This window comes from Rhinoraja longicauda, chromosome 9, assembly GCF_053455715.1.
Source record: "Rhinoraja longicauda isolate Sanriku21f chromosome 9, sRhiLon1.1, whole genome shotgun sequence".
In the NCBI taxonomy this organism is placed as follows: Eukaryota; Metazoa; Chordata; class Chondrichthyes; order Rajiformes; family Arhynchobatidae; genus Rhinoraja; species Rhinoraja longicauda.
In genome coordinates, this window is record NC_135961.1 from 64,879,501 (window position 1) to 64,891,479 (window position 11,979).

The following is an 11,979-nucleotide window of genomic DNA, read 5'->3' on the forward strand; positions in this document are numbered from 1 at the left end:
GCTGTCAAGGTCAAGCAGAGGCGCGGGTAGGGGCGGGGGAAGAGGGAGAGATGCGCGCGGGTGGGGGCGGGGGAAGAGGGAGAGATGCGCGCGTCCGTGTGCGTGCGCGCGTCCGCGTTGGCGTGAGCGCGGGCGTCCACGTTGGCGTGCGCGCGCGTGTGTGCGTCCGTGTCGGCGTGAGCGCGGGCGCGCAGCGTTGCCAGGGGCGACCGCCGGTGGGGGGAGAGCGCGGCTGGCGCGGGGTCACGTGAGCCAACTGCCGTCACCTCTCTCTCCCGCCCTCAGTCGTCGTCGAGGTGAGGAGCACAGCAAGATCCCACTGCTGGCGGCAGCAGTAGTAGTCTGTGAGTGCGGCTTTTTGCCTATGTCCACTTTACATTTATTACCAGAATTAGAGCAAACAAAAACAGCTACCTACCTGTGGTCTGAAGTGAAGAAGGGTCTCGACCCGAAACGTCACCCATTCCTTCTCTCCACAGATGCTGCCTGACCCGCTGAGTTATTCCAGCATTTTGTGAAATAAATACCTTCGATCTGTACCAGCATCTGCAGTTATTTTCTTACACATCCCAGAGTGGAACATCCTTCCTGACACCACCAGGTGTGCACCAACCAACCAACCAACCTACCTTGTCAACTCTTCAAAGAAGGATGAGAGGAGATCTTATCGAAACGTATAAGATTATTAAGGGGTTGGACACGTTAGAGGCAGGAAACATGTTCCCAATGTTGGGGGAGTCCAGAACAAGGGGCCACAGTTTAAGAATAAGGGGTAGGCCATTTAGAACGGAGATGAGGAAAAACGTTTTCAGTCAGAGAGTGGTGAATCTGTGGAATTCTCTGCCTCAGAAGGCAGTGGAGGCCAATTCTCTGAATGCATTCAAGAGAGAGCTGGATAGAGCTCTTAAGGATAGCGGAGCAGGGGGTATGGGGAGAAGGCAGGAACGGGGTACTGATTGAGAATGATCAGCCATGATCGCATTGAATGGCGGTGCTGGCTCGAAGGGCCGAATGGCTTCCTCCTGCACCTATTGTCTAAGTCGCAGCTTGACAATTTGGTCTTGGACAGCATGGATCACCTCACCAAACCTGCCCACATAAAAATCTAAATAACCCTTTTGCAACCAGTACCCATGCGAGCGAAACCTGCACCAGATAGCCCAGCTGTTGGCGGTTGTGCATTTTTTTGTTTTATGTTGGTTTTGTGACTGTTATTGCTTTATTTTTATTGCTTCTTATTGTGGACTGTGGGTGACGAAATTTCGTCCAAAAACATGTTTTTGGATGACAATAAAAACTATTCTATAAGAAAATAACTGCAGATGCTGGTACAAATCGATTTATTCACAAAATGCTGGAGTAACTCAGCAGGTCAGGCAGCATCTCGGGAGAGAAGGAATGGGTGACGTTTCGGGTCGAGACCCTTCTTCAGACTGATGTCGGGGGTGGGACAAAGGAAGGATATAGGTGGAGACAGGAAGATAGAGGGAGATCTGGGAAGGAGGAGGGGAAGGGAGGGACAGAGGAGCTATCTGAAGTTGGAGAAGTCGACGTTCATACCACCGGGCCGCAAACTGCCCAGGCGAAATATGAGGTGCTGCTCCTCCAATTTCCGGCGGGCCTCACTATGGCACTGGAGGAGGCCCATGACAGAGAGGTCAGACTGGGAATGGGAGGGGGAGTTGAAGTGCTGGGCCACCGGGAGATCAGTGGCGTTAATGCGGACCGAGCGCAGGTGTTCAGCGAAGCGATCGCCGAGCCTGCGCTTGGTTTCGCCGATATAGATGAGTTGACATCTAGAGCAGCGGATGCAATAGATGAGGTTGGAGGAGGTGCAGGTGAACCTTTGTCTCACCTGGAAAGAATGTTTGGGTCCTTTGATGGAGTTGAGGGGGGAGGTAAAGGGACAGGTGTTGCATCTCGTGCGGTTGCAAGGGAAAGTGCCCGGGGTTAGGGTGGTTTGGGTAGGAAGGGACGAGTGGACCAGGGAGTTGCGGAGGGAACGGTCTCTGCGGAATGCAGAGAGGGGAGGGGATGGGAAGATATGGCCAGTGGTGGGGTCCTGTTGTAGGTGACGGAAATGTTGGTGGATGATATGTTGGATCCGCTGGCTGGTGGGGTGGAAGGTGAGAACGAGGGGGATCCTGTCCTTGTTGCGAGTGGGGGGATGGGGAGCAAGAGCGGAGCTGCGGGATGTAGAAGAGACCCTAGTGAGAGCCTCATCTATAATGGAGGAGGGGAAGCCCCGTTTTCTGAAAAACGAGGACATCTCGGAAGCCCTAGTCTGAAACACCTCATCCCGGGCACAGATGCGGCGTAGACGGAGGAATTGGGAGTAGGGGATAGACTTTTTGCAGGGGACCGGGTGGGAAGAAGTGTAGTCCAGATAGCTGTGCGAGTCGGTGGGCTTGTAATAAATGTCCGTCACTAATTTTTCTCCTGTGATGGAGATGGTGAGGTCCAGAAACGGGAGGGAGATGTCAGAGATAGTCCAGGTATATTTAAGGGCAGGATGGAAATTGGAGGTGAAGTGTATAAAGTCAGTGAGTTCTGCATGGGTGCAAGAGGTAGCACCAATGCAGTCGTCGATGTAGCGGAGGTAGAGTTCGGGGATGGGGCCAGTGTACGTCTGGAACAGGGATTGTTCGACGTACCCGACAAAGAGGCAGGCGTAGCTAGGGCCCATGCGAGTGCCCATAGCTACGCCTCTGGTTTGGAGGAAGTGGGAGGAGTCAAAGGAGAAGTTATTGAGGGTAAGAACCAGCTCTGCTAGGCGGAGGAGAGTGTTGGTCGATGGGGATTGGCTGGTTCTACGGTCGAGGAAGAAACGGAGGGCTTCGAGACCATCCTTGTGGGGGATGGAAGTGTAGAGTGACTGGACATCCATGGTGAAAATGAGGGAGTGGGGGCCTGGGAACCGGAAGTTATCCAGGAGATGGAGAGCGTGTGAGGTGTCTTGGACGTAGGTGGGGAGGGATTTGACCAGGGGGGATAGGATGGAGTCGAGGTAGGTAGAGATAAGTTCGGTGGGGCATGAGCAGGCAGAGACAATGGGTCTGCCGGGACAATTGTGTTTGTGGATTTTGGGTAGGAGGTAGAATCGGGCCGTGCGGGGCTGGGGAACTATGAGATTGGAGGCACTGAGGGGTAGTTCGCCGGAGTTGGTGAGGTCGGTGATGGTGCTGCTGATGAAAAACTATTCTTCTGATTCAGAAAGCAGAAACAAAAAAGAAAAGAAAATGTGAGCAGGGGGTGCAGTCTCCGGCATCACTTTAAAAAAAAAGCCAAAATAAACAGCGGGGAATTTTAACTAGCGGTGCTGGCTCGAAGGGCCAAATGGTCTCCTCCTGCACCTATTTTCCTATGTTTCTATGGAAGAAGGATCTCCTGTGGCGTTCTGTACTGCATCTTGGTGGAACCAGTCTGTTGCTGAAGGTACTCCTCAGGTTGACTAGTGTGTCATGGAGAGGGTGAGCTGAATTGTCCAAGATGCTCTGCAATTTGGGGAGCATCCTCCCCTCCAAGACCACCTCCCATGAATCCACCTTCGCCCACAGGACCGAGCTAGCCATTCCGATGAGTTTGTTGATTCTATTGGTGTCCGCGGCCTTCGCCCTGCTGCACCAGTACGCAACCAGAGAAGATGGCACTGGCAACCACCAATTGGTGGAACATCTTACTGCAGACATGAAGGAGCATGCAAGCCAATGGTATGAACATTAAATTCCACAATATCAAGTAATACTCCATTTCCAAATGATAACCACCTCAATTTTCAATATTGCTATTCTTTCCCCTCCATTTTCAAGTAATATCCCTACTTTCCCCTTCAATTTCAAATAACATTCCTTCAATTTTAAGTGATACCCTTCTGCCCCCTCCATTTTCAAGCAATACCCCCAACCCTCCTCCACTTTCCAAGTAAAAAACTACTATCCCCACTTTCCCTTCCAGTAATACCACCTGCCCCTTCAATTTAAGGTATTATACCATTTGCCCCTGTCTAATTTAAAGTAACAACCCTCAACCCTTCTCCAGTTTCAGGTAATACCCCCTGCCCCCTCCATTTTCAAGTAATACTTCTAATTTCAGGTATTACCCCATCTTTCCCCTGCAATCCACCCTAGTATGCACCCATCTCTCCCTACTTTAAGTCACCCTGCTCCTTTCTCCTCCTCCGTACACTTAACTCCTATCCTGACCACCATTTCCCATTTACTCCCTCCTCACCCCCCACCTTTTCCCTACTTCCACCTACATCCATCACTCCGGTTTTACTTTACATTCCTCATCTCATCTCCTAATCGTATCTCACCTGACACCCTTTTGTTTCCTCTTTACCTCCAGCCTTTGTCACTTACTTCACCCATCTGCAAATCAAACCCTGCTCACCTGTGTCTACCTATATTTTATCTGGCTTTGTCCCATCTCTACCTCTCTTTTTCCAGCTTTCAAAGTCAGTCTGAAGAAGAGTCTGACACAAAATGTCGGCTGTCCATTCCCTCCACGGATGCGGCCTGACCTGCTGAGTTACTCCAGCATTTTTTTGGGATCTTTTATACTGGGATGAATAAATACTGTCCAGGAGACTTAATTGAAGTAAAGCCATTGAATGTTTTAGAGGATGGGTGAGCTTTTGGTGACATGGTCTCGCATCACCAAAGCCTTAAGGGTGCTGGATTATCAGAGCTTCACTGCATTTACTAAATGATAAACATGCTGTGAAGCAGCAAGTTAACCTCATGCCTTCATGCAAGCTACAAGAAACCGCACATGTTGAAATCTTGAGCAAAACACAAAGTGCTGGAGGAACTCAGCAGGTCAAGCAGCATCTATGAAAGGAATGGACAGGCAACATTTTGAGTTGTGACCTTTCTTCAAACTGATCACGGTGATCAATTAAGTGTGCATAAAACCATTAAAAGTCTGGCAAGTAACCGCTCAAGAGGCCTTGGAATGTGTTGAAAGATAGTTTGGTTTGCCAGACACTGCGTTTTGGTCAATTAACATGGTCAATGGTTCAATTCAATGGCACTTTATTGTTACACATATCTAGGTACAGTGAAATTCCTTTATTGCATACTGTTGAGTAAAACTTACTATACAAGCATACCTAAGTGCAACTGTGTCGGAACAGTAGATCACACTGAGACCGTACACGAGTCGCCTCATTTCCCATTCCCTGCACACTAAGGACAGTTTTACAGAGGCCAGTTAACCTACAAGTCTTTGCGAATGTGGAAGGAAATCGGAGCACCCAGAGTAAACTACAGTCACTGGGAGAACGTATAAACACCGCACAGACGGTCAGGATCAAACCCGGGTCTCTGGCACTGTGAGGGAGCAGCTTTACCAGTGTCGTTGGAGAAGCTCAGAGCCTTCCTAGATGCTCTTCTATTTTGAGACCTCACAGCGCAGGAATTCAAATGAGTCAAAGATGATGTTAGATTTTTTCAGGAAGGCTTAAAAACATCTTTGGAGCATTTATTCTGTCCTAGAAATCTCTTCACGTGCCGGGGCTTGGAGTAGAGTGTTAATTTCAGGACCCAGAAGATATAGCCATCCATTGGAACTGATTAATTCCCCTCAAAATTTTAGACAGTTGTATAATATCATCCCTCAGCCTACTGCACTCCATGTTGTGGCTTTTAGTCCATCTCCTGGTCTTGAGGCGGTAATCTAGGTTTACATTTCAATCATATCAACCTCTGGAAGAGTTACTAAGACAGGGTCCTTATTTGTTAGATCATTGGATGTTAAAGATCAAGTGGTCTAACCTTAGAAGCAGGAATTCTGCCCCAAATCCTGCTCATTAAAACATGTTAAAATACATCAACTGAAGTAACGTATTAATTTACTAAGAATCTCTAAAAATGTGAAATATCACATGATGCTTCAATGGACAGCTATTTAATAAAACTTGACATAGAACCATAATCGACATGATAGGGCATAATCCAGATCTTAGTCAAAGAGTTTTAAGGAGTGCTTAAAGGAGGAAAGGGGGTGGCAAGGTTCAGAGAAGGAATTTTCAAGGATTTGGACAACTGTCATTGATTTTATTGATATCTATGGGCCATACAAAGTGCTACATGCTTGCCACATCTTTCCTGCACAACTGCAATAGCATTTCAAACGTAAATTGTTTCTTCGTTTCGGATAAGTATGATGGGAGGCTTTGCTGCACTATTTTTTTTCATTGCTTTTACTATTGGTTGCCACTGGATGGCACAAGACATACACTGGCCTTTTAATCTGACCTGAAATTTCAAATTTTATCTTGCTGCAACTTCTAGGAATGACACATGTAATAGGATATATAGCACAGTAATAATCTATGCCGGCGTTGATGTTCCAGTTAAGTCTTTCCTCATACATCTCTGTCAGTGAAGCCTGTAATCCCTTTTCGCTCATCCTTGCCGGCCTGTGCCCATTCTTAAGGCTCTCATACTGGAGGTGTCTTCTGAATTTGCTATTTTTGTTCATCATAACTTTCTTCTATTAATGGCTTCTTTTTTTATATCCTTCGTCAGTCTGAAGAAGGGTCTCGACCCAAGACGTTACCTATCCATGTTCTCCACTGATGTTGCCTGACCCGCTGAGTTACTCCAGCACTTTGTGTCCATTTCTGTATGTCAAAACCTCTTTAAGATTGCACCTTCATCTTTTCTTTTTTTGCAGAAAGAAGACACAGAATTTCCTGTTTTATCCTTGTAGATCTAATTTTACCATTTTCTGTAATTCCTTTATGAAACTAGAAATGTGCAGAGTACAGAAGGTGTGATTAATATACAATTTAACTTATTACCTCTCCACTTTTAGTAATCTTCATGTTGTAACCCCCCCATCACCCTAATACCTTTTCTCATCTACATAAAATGGGTTTCTTTTACAAAGTAATATATGATTCATTTCCTGTCAAGATCTAATACCTTATACTGTGCACCTGCATGATTATAAATATATGAATATAGCTTTAATTTTTCCCCCCTCTATCAGGATATTCCTTTCGTGGTTCCTCACATTCCTTCAGGGTATTTTATCCATCCCAGATTATTGTGATTTTTATTTTGATTTATTTATGAAAGACAGAAGTAATTTTTGGCTGTTGCAATGTGGTATTAAAGATTCAAGGGAAGCTGAATGATAAGTAAATTAAAATGCAAATCTCTCGGCAATATAGAGCTCATTGTTTAACAGTTTATCTAATGTATTTTAAGCTAAAAAACTTTCCATGTTAGGGAAGAAATAATGTAAAAATAAGTTCAGCCTACTAATTCACACTCCTGACATTGAGTCTTGTCCATCAAAAGAATATAATGTGAGCACTCTGGATGGGTCATAGACCAGAATCTAGTAAAATTAGATTTCTAGCCTAATATGTTCTTGTACTTGCAGCAAATTCAAAGCAGCAGTTAGGCTGGAGAAGATAAGAATGACATGGAACATCACACAATGCTGGAGGAACTAAATGGGTCGAACAGCATCTGTGGGAGGAAAGGAATGGTTGACGTTTCCAAATGAAACCTTCCATCAGTCTGGTACTGAGGTAAGATTTTGGTTAGGGTTGTGAAGAGTGGTGCTAGACCTGATGGTTGATGGGAAGAAGCTGGTCTTGAACCTGGTGGTCATGGTTCTTCGGTCCCATTACATATCCCATTACTAGCAGCAAGATGAGATTGTGGTCAGGTTTAGTGGGTCTTTGATGGTATTAGCTGCCTTTTTAAGGCAATGCTTCCTGTAGATCCCTTCAAAGGTGGGAAGATTAGTATCAATGATGAGCCAGGCAATGTCTACCACTTTCTGCAGCCTCGTTTCTGGACGTTTGAGTAATCAAATTAGTCCGTGATGCAACCAGTCAGTATGCTCTTCACTGTACACCTGTTGAAGTTCGATAGTGTATTCAGCAACATGCCAAACCTCTGAGGAAGTAGAGAGGTTGATAAGTTTTATTTGAGATTGCATCAATGTACTAGGCCCAGTGTAGAGCATCAGAGATGCGTACATCTAGGAACTTGAAGCTGTTGACTGTCTCTACCACTCTGCCGTCAATGAAGACAGATTCATGGATCCTTCCTAAAGTTAATAACCTGCTCCTTGGTCTTGTTAACATGAAGAGCAAGAATGTTGTTCTGGCACGATTCAACCAGGTTATTGCTCTATGCTGCACCTTGACTCATTGTCACCCTTTATTCATCCAACAACAGTGGTATCGTCGCCACGAAAGGGGATGCTGGAGCTGTGCCTGGCTACACAGTCATCGGTAGAGAGAGGAATGCAGGGAACAGAGCACACAGCCTTGAGGTGTCCCTGTGCTGATGGTCAGTGAGGAAGAGGAGCTGTTGCCAAACTGTGCAGCTGACATCCAAGATCCAGCTGCATTGGGAGACTCCTCAATTTGATGATAAGTTTTGATGGAATGATGGTGTTGAACACCGAGCTATAGTTGAACAACAGCCTGAGGTTCTGTTGTCCAAGTGGTCCAGCGCAGAGTGTGAAAAGCCATCGAGATTGCATCCGCTGTCAATCTGTTGGACAATTGAAGTGGGTCCAGGTCATTACTGAGGCTGGAATTGATTTGCTTCATAACCAACCTCTCAAAGCACTTCATCACAATGGAGTGCCTCCAATGTGTAGTCATTGAGGGATGTCACCTTGCTCTTCTTGGGCACCGGCATTATAGATAACCCTTTAAAGCAGGTGGGCAGTCCCAAGTTCTGAGAGGTTGAAGGTGTCCAATGAAAACTCCAGCCAGTTGATCTGCTCTGGTTTTGAGAATGGGGCCAAGTACACCATCATGGCCGTACACTTTCCAAGAGATCCTCATGAAGGATCTTCTGACGTCAGCTTTGGAGACTGAGATCACAGGATTGATAGGACTCTGGAAGCTATTGAAGGTAAACTGTTGTTTTTCCTTTGACTCGAGCATAGAAAGCACTGAGCTAGTCCGGGAGTGATGGATCACTGTCAGTTGTTCTAATCAGCCTCACATCGTAGGAAATGATGATGTGCAACCTCTGTCACAATTGAAGTAAGTCCATATGAGCCTCCAGTTTAGTCCGGAAGTGTCTGCATTGCGATAGCTTGCTGGAGTTGTATCTGGACTTCTCATACGACCCTGGATCACCCGACTTAAATACCAAAGATCCGGATCTCAATAGATTAAGGAATTGACAATTCATCAAGGCTTCTAGTTAGGGAATATTGGATGATCTTGGTAGGAACACACTCCTCCAGACATTTCCTTGTGGTTAGTAATAACCATGGCATTTTCATTCAAGTCCACTGCCAAGACCTTGAACATCGCCCAGTCTACCGAGTCTAAGCACACAAAGTCGCTCCTATGCCTCTCCGACTGGCTCTGTAAAGTGCTCACCATTGGAGCTGCGCTCTTTGGTCCTTGCTTTGATGCAGGAAGAAGGAGCGTCCGATTTTCTAAAGTGTGGGTGGGATGGAGTGATAGGCATCCCTGATGGTGAAGTAGCACTGCTCGATAGTGCTTAAATGCTGCAGGACACATGCTGATGATAGTTTGTTCAAGCTAGCCTTGTGGAAGTCCCCAACAAAGATGGAGTAGGCATTCACGTTATGTTGGTTAGTGTATGTTGACCACTGTGTGTACTTCTTCAAGTGCTAACTGAACATCTGCCTGGGGCAGGATATAGTCTGCAGTCATGACAATGGCGATGAATTCCCTTGGGAGGTAGAAGAGGCGACACTTCATTGCCAGATGTTCTAGGTGGGGGGAAGCGGGAGTTGGAAACCTTCACACAACAATCCAAGAAAGTGGTGTTAAGTGGTATAATTTTTTTGTTTCGTTTAGAGATACAACACAGAAACAGGCCCTTCGGCTCACCGAGTCCACGCCGACCTGCGATCAACCCGTACACTAACACTATCATCCACACTAAGGACAATTTACAATCTTACTAAATCCAATTAAGCTATAAACCCACACGACTTTGGAGTGGGCGAGGAAACCGGAGCACCCGGAGAAAACCCATGCAATCACGGGGAGAACTTACAAACTCCATTCAGACCGCACCTGTCGTCGGGATCGAACCCTGGTCTCTGGCGCCGTAAAGCAGCTCTACCGCCGCGCCACCATGCTGACCCCTGCAGCAAAACAAAAACACAAGTGGCATGGAAGTCCATTAACATCCAACCCAGTTGATGCCATTGACCCCTATAATGTGTTGCTGCGTGAATCTTCTCAAATTTAACAATTGAAAATGTGACGACACGTTACTTGTTTGCCTAAAGTCCACTTTTGCTTCAATTTCTGGGCTTTAGGAATTTGGCTGGCACATAATTCTCTGAATAAATATTACAGTTTTAGACACAAGCAGAACTGGTACTATCTGCTGTGTGATTATTTACTGTATTTGTCGTCTATTTGTTGAACACACAAGAACTTGTTAAACTTCATATTTGGAGTTACATTCTTTTTTTACTCTTAGCTAAATATTAAACTTCATACAAGCCTTCTTTTTTATCTGTATTGCTATTTATTTGCTAGTTTTATATATATTAACAAATTATCAAAGTTTGGTACGGCTCTTGTAATCATCGTTCTAGTAGTGTCATAGAGTCATACAGCAGGGAAACAGGCCCTTTGGCCATTATTGTCCGTGCCAACTAAGATAAGCTTGTCCCATTTACTTGCATTTGGCCCATATTCCTCTAAACCATTCCAATCTATGTTCCTGTCTAAATGTCTTTCAAATGTTTTTATTTTATCTGCTTCAACTACCTCCTCTGGCAGCTCATTCCATATACACACTACCCTCTGTGTAAAGCAGTTGTCATTTATGCCCTTTTAAAATTTTTCCCCTATCGCCTTAAGGCTATGCCTAGTTTTAAATTCCCCTATAGTAAGCCACTTACTATCTACACTATCTATAGCTCTCCATAATTTTATACTCTTCTATCAGGTTTCCCCTCAACCTCCGATGCACCAGAGCAAACAATCCAAGTCTATCAACCTCTTATTATAGCCTTTACCCTCTAATCCCGTCAACATCTTGGTGAACTGCTTCTGCATTCTCCCCAAAGCCTTCCAGCAATGTGATGACCGGAACTGTACAATACTCCAAATGTGGACAAACCTGTTTCAAACAAGTGCAACATGACTTCCCGACTTTTATACTCAATGTCCCAACTACTGCAGGCTTGTATGCCCTTTGCCTTCTTTATCGCCCTATTTATTTATGTTGCCACTTTCAGGGAGCTATGGACTTGCACTCCAAGATCTCTGTACCTGAAATTTCCTAGGGGAGCTATCATTTACCGTATTCCTTCCTCTTACATTTGACCTCTCAAAGTACAAAACCATGGTTGTCTGGAATAAACTCTATCTGCCACTTCCCGGCCCAAATCGTTTATATCACAAATATCTAAGGCCCCAGCACTGATCCCAGCAGAACACCCCTGGTCATTGTCGTCCAGTCGGAAAAATGCCCTTCTACCACTACCTTTATCGTCTGTGGTCAAGCCAATTTGGAACCCAACCTACCAAGTTACCATATCAACCAAATTGACATTCTGGGCTAGTCCCATTTGCCTGCATTTGGAGGTATGAATGCAGGAATTTTAATTACATACTTAAATGCTATTACCATTGAATATTCTTTGCTTTGTCTGGAGAAGGGTCTCGACCTGAAACGTCACCCATTCCTTCTCTCCAGAGATGCTGCCTGTCCCGTCAAGTTACTCCAGCTTTTTGAGTCTATCTTTGGTTTAAACCAGCATCTGCAGTTCCTTCTTACACATTCTTTGCTTTCTGCTTTCTTTAAGAAAGTAATTTTAATTATCTAAAAATGCAATTATAAAAACAACATTATTTAGGTTCATTGCCCAATAAACAATCCTAGCCAATTATTTCTATGCATTGGCTGAGACTCACAATGGTGTAGTGGGTATAGCTATTCATGGGCAGTTTCAGCTTTCATGGATTATTGATATATTTAGAAAACTAAA

The 11,979-nt window shown here is 45.3% G+C and overlaps 1 long non-coding RNA gene across 2 annotated transcripts; it reads left to right on the forward strand.

The window, feature by feature from the left end:
* The first annotated feature begins 183 nt into the window (after positions 1 to 183).
* On the forward strand, positions 184 to 10,477 carry LOC144597032 (uncharacterized). Of its 2 annotated transcripts, XR_013547686.1 has the most exons (4): positions 184 to 344; positions 3,558 to 3,710; positions 7,399 to 7,549; positions 9,824 to 10,477. It is a non-coding gene; the product is annotated as an uncharacterized LOC144597032 (long non-coding RNA). The 2 variants fall into 2 exon arrangements; XR_013547685.1 differs by lacking the exon at positions 3,558 to 3,710.
* Positions 10,478 to 11,979: the final 1,502 nt, after the last annotated feature.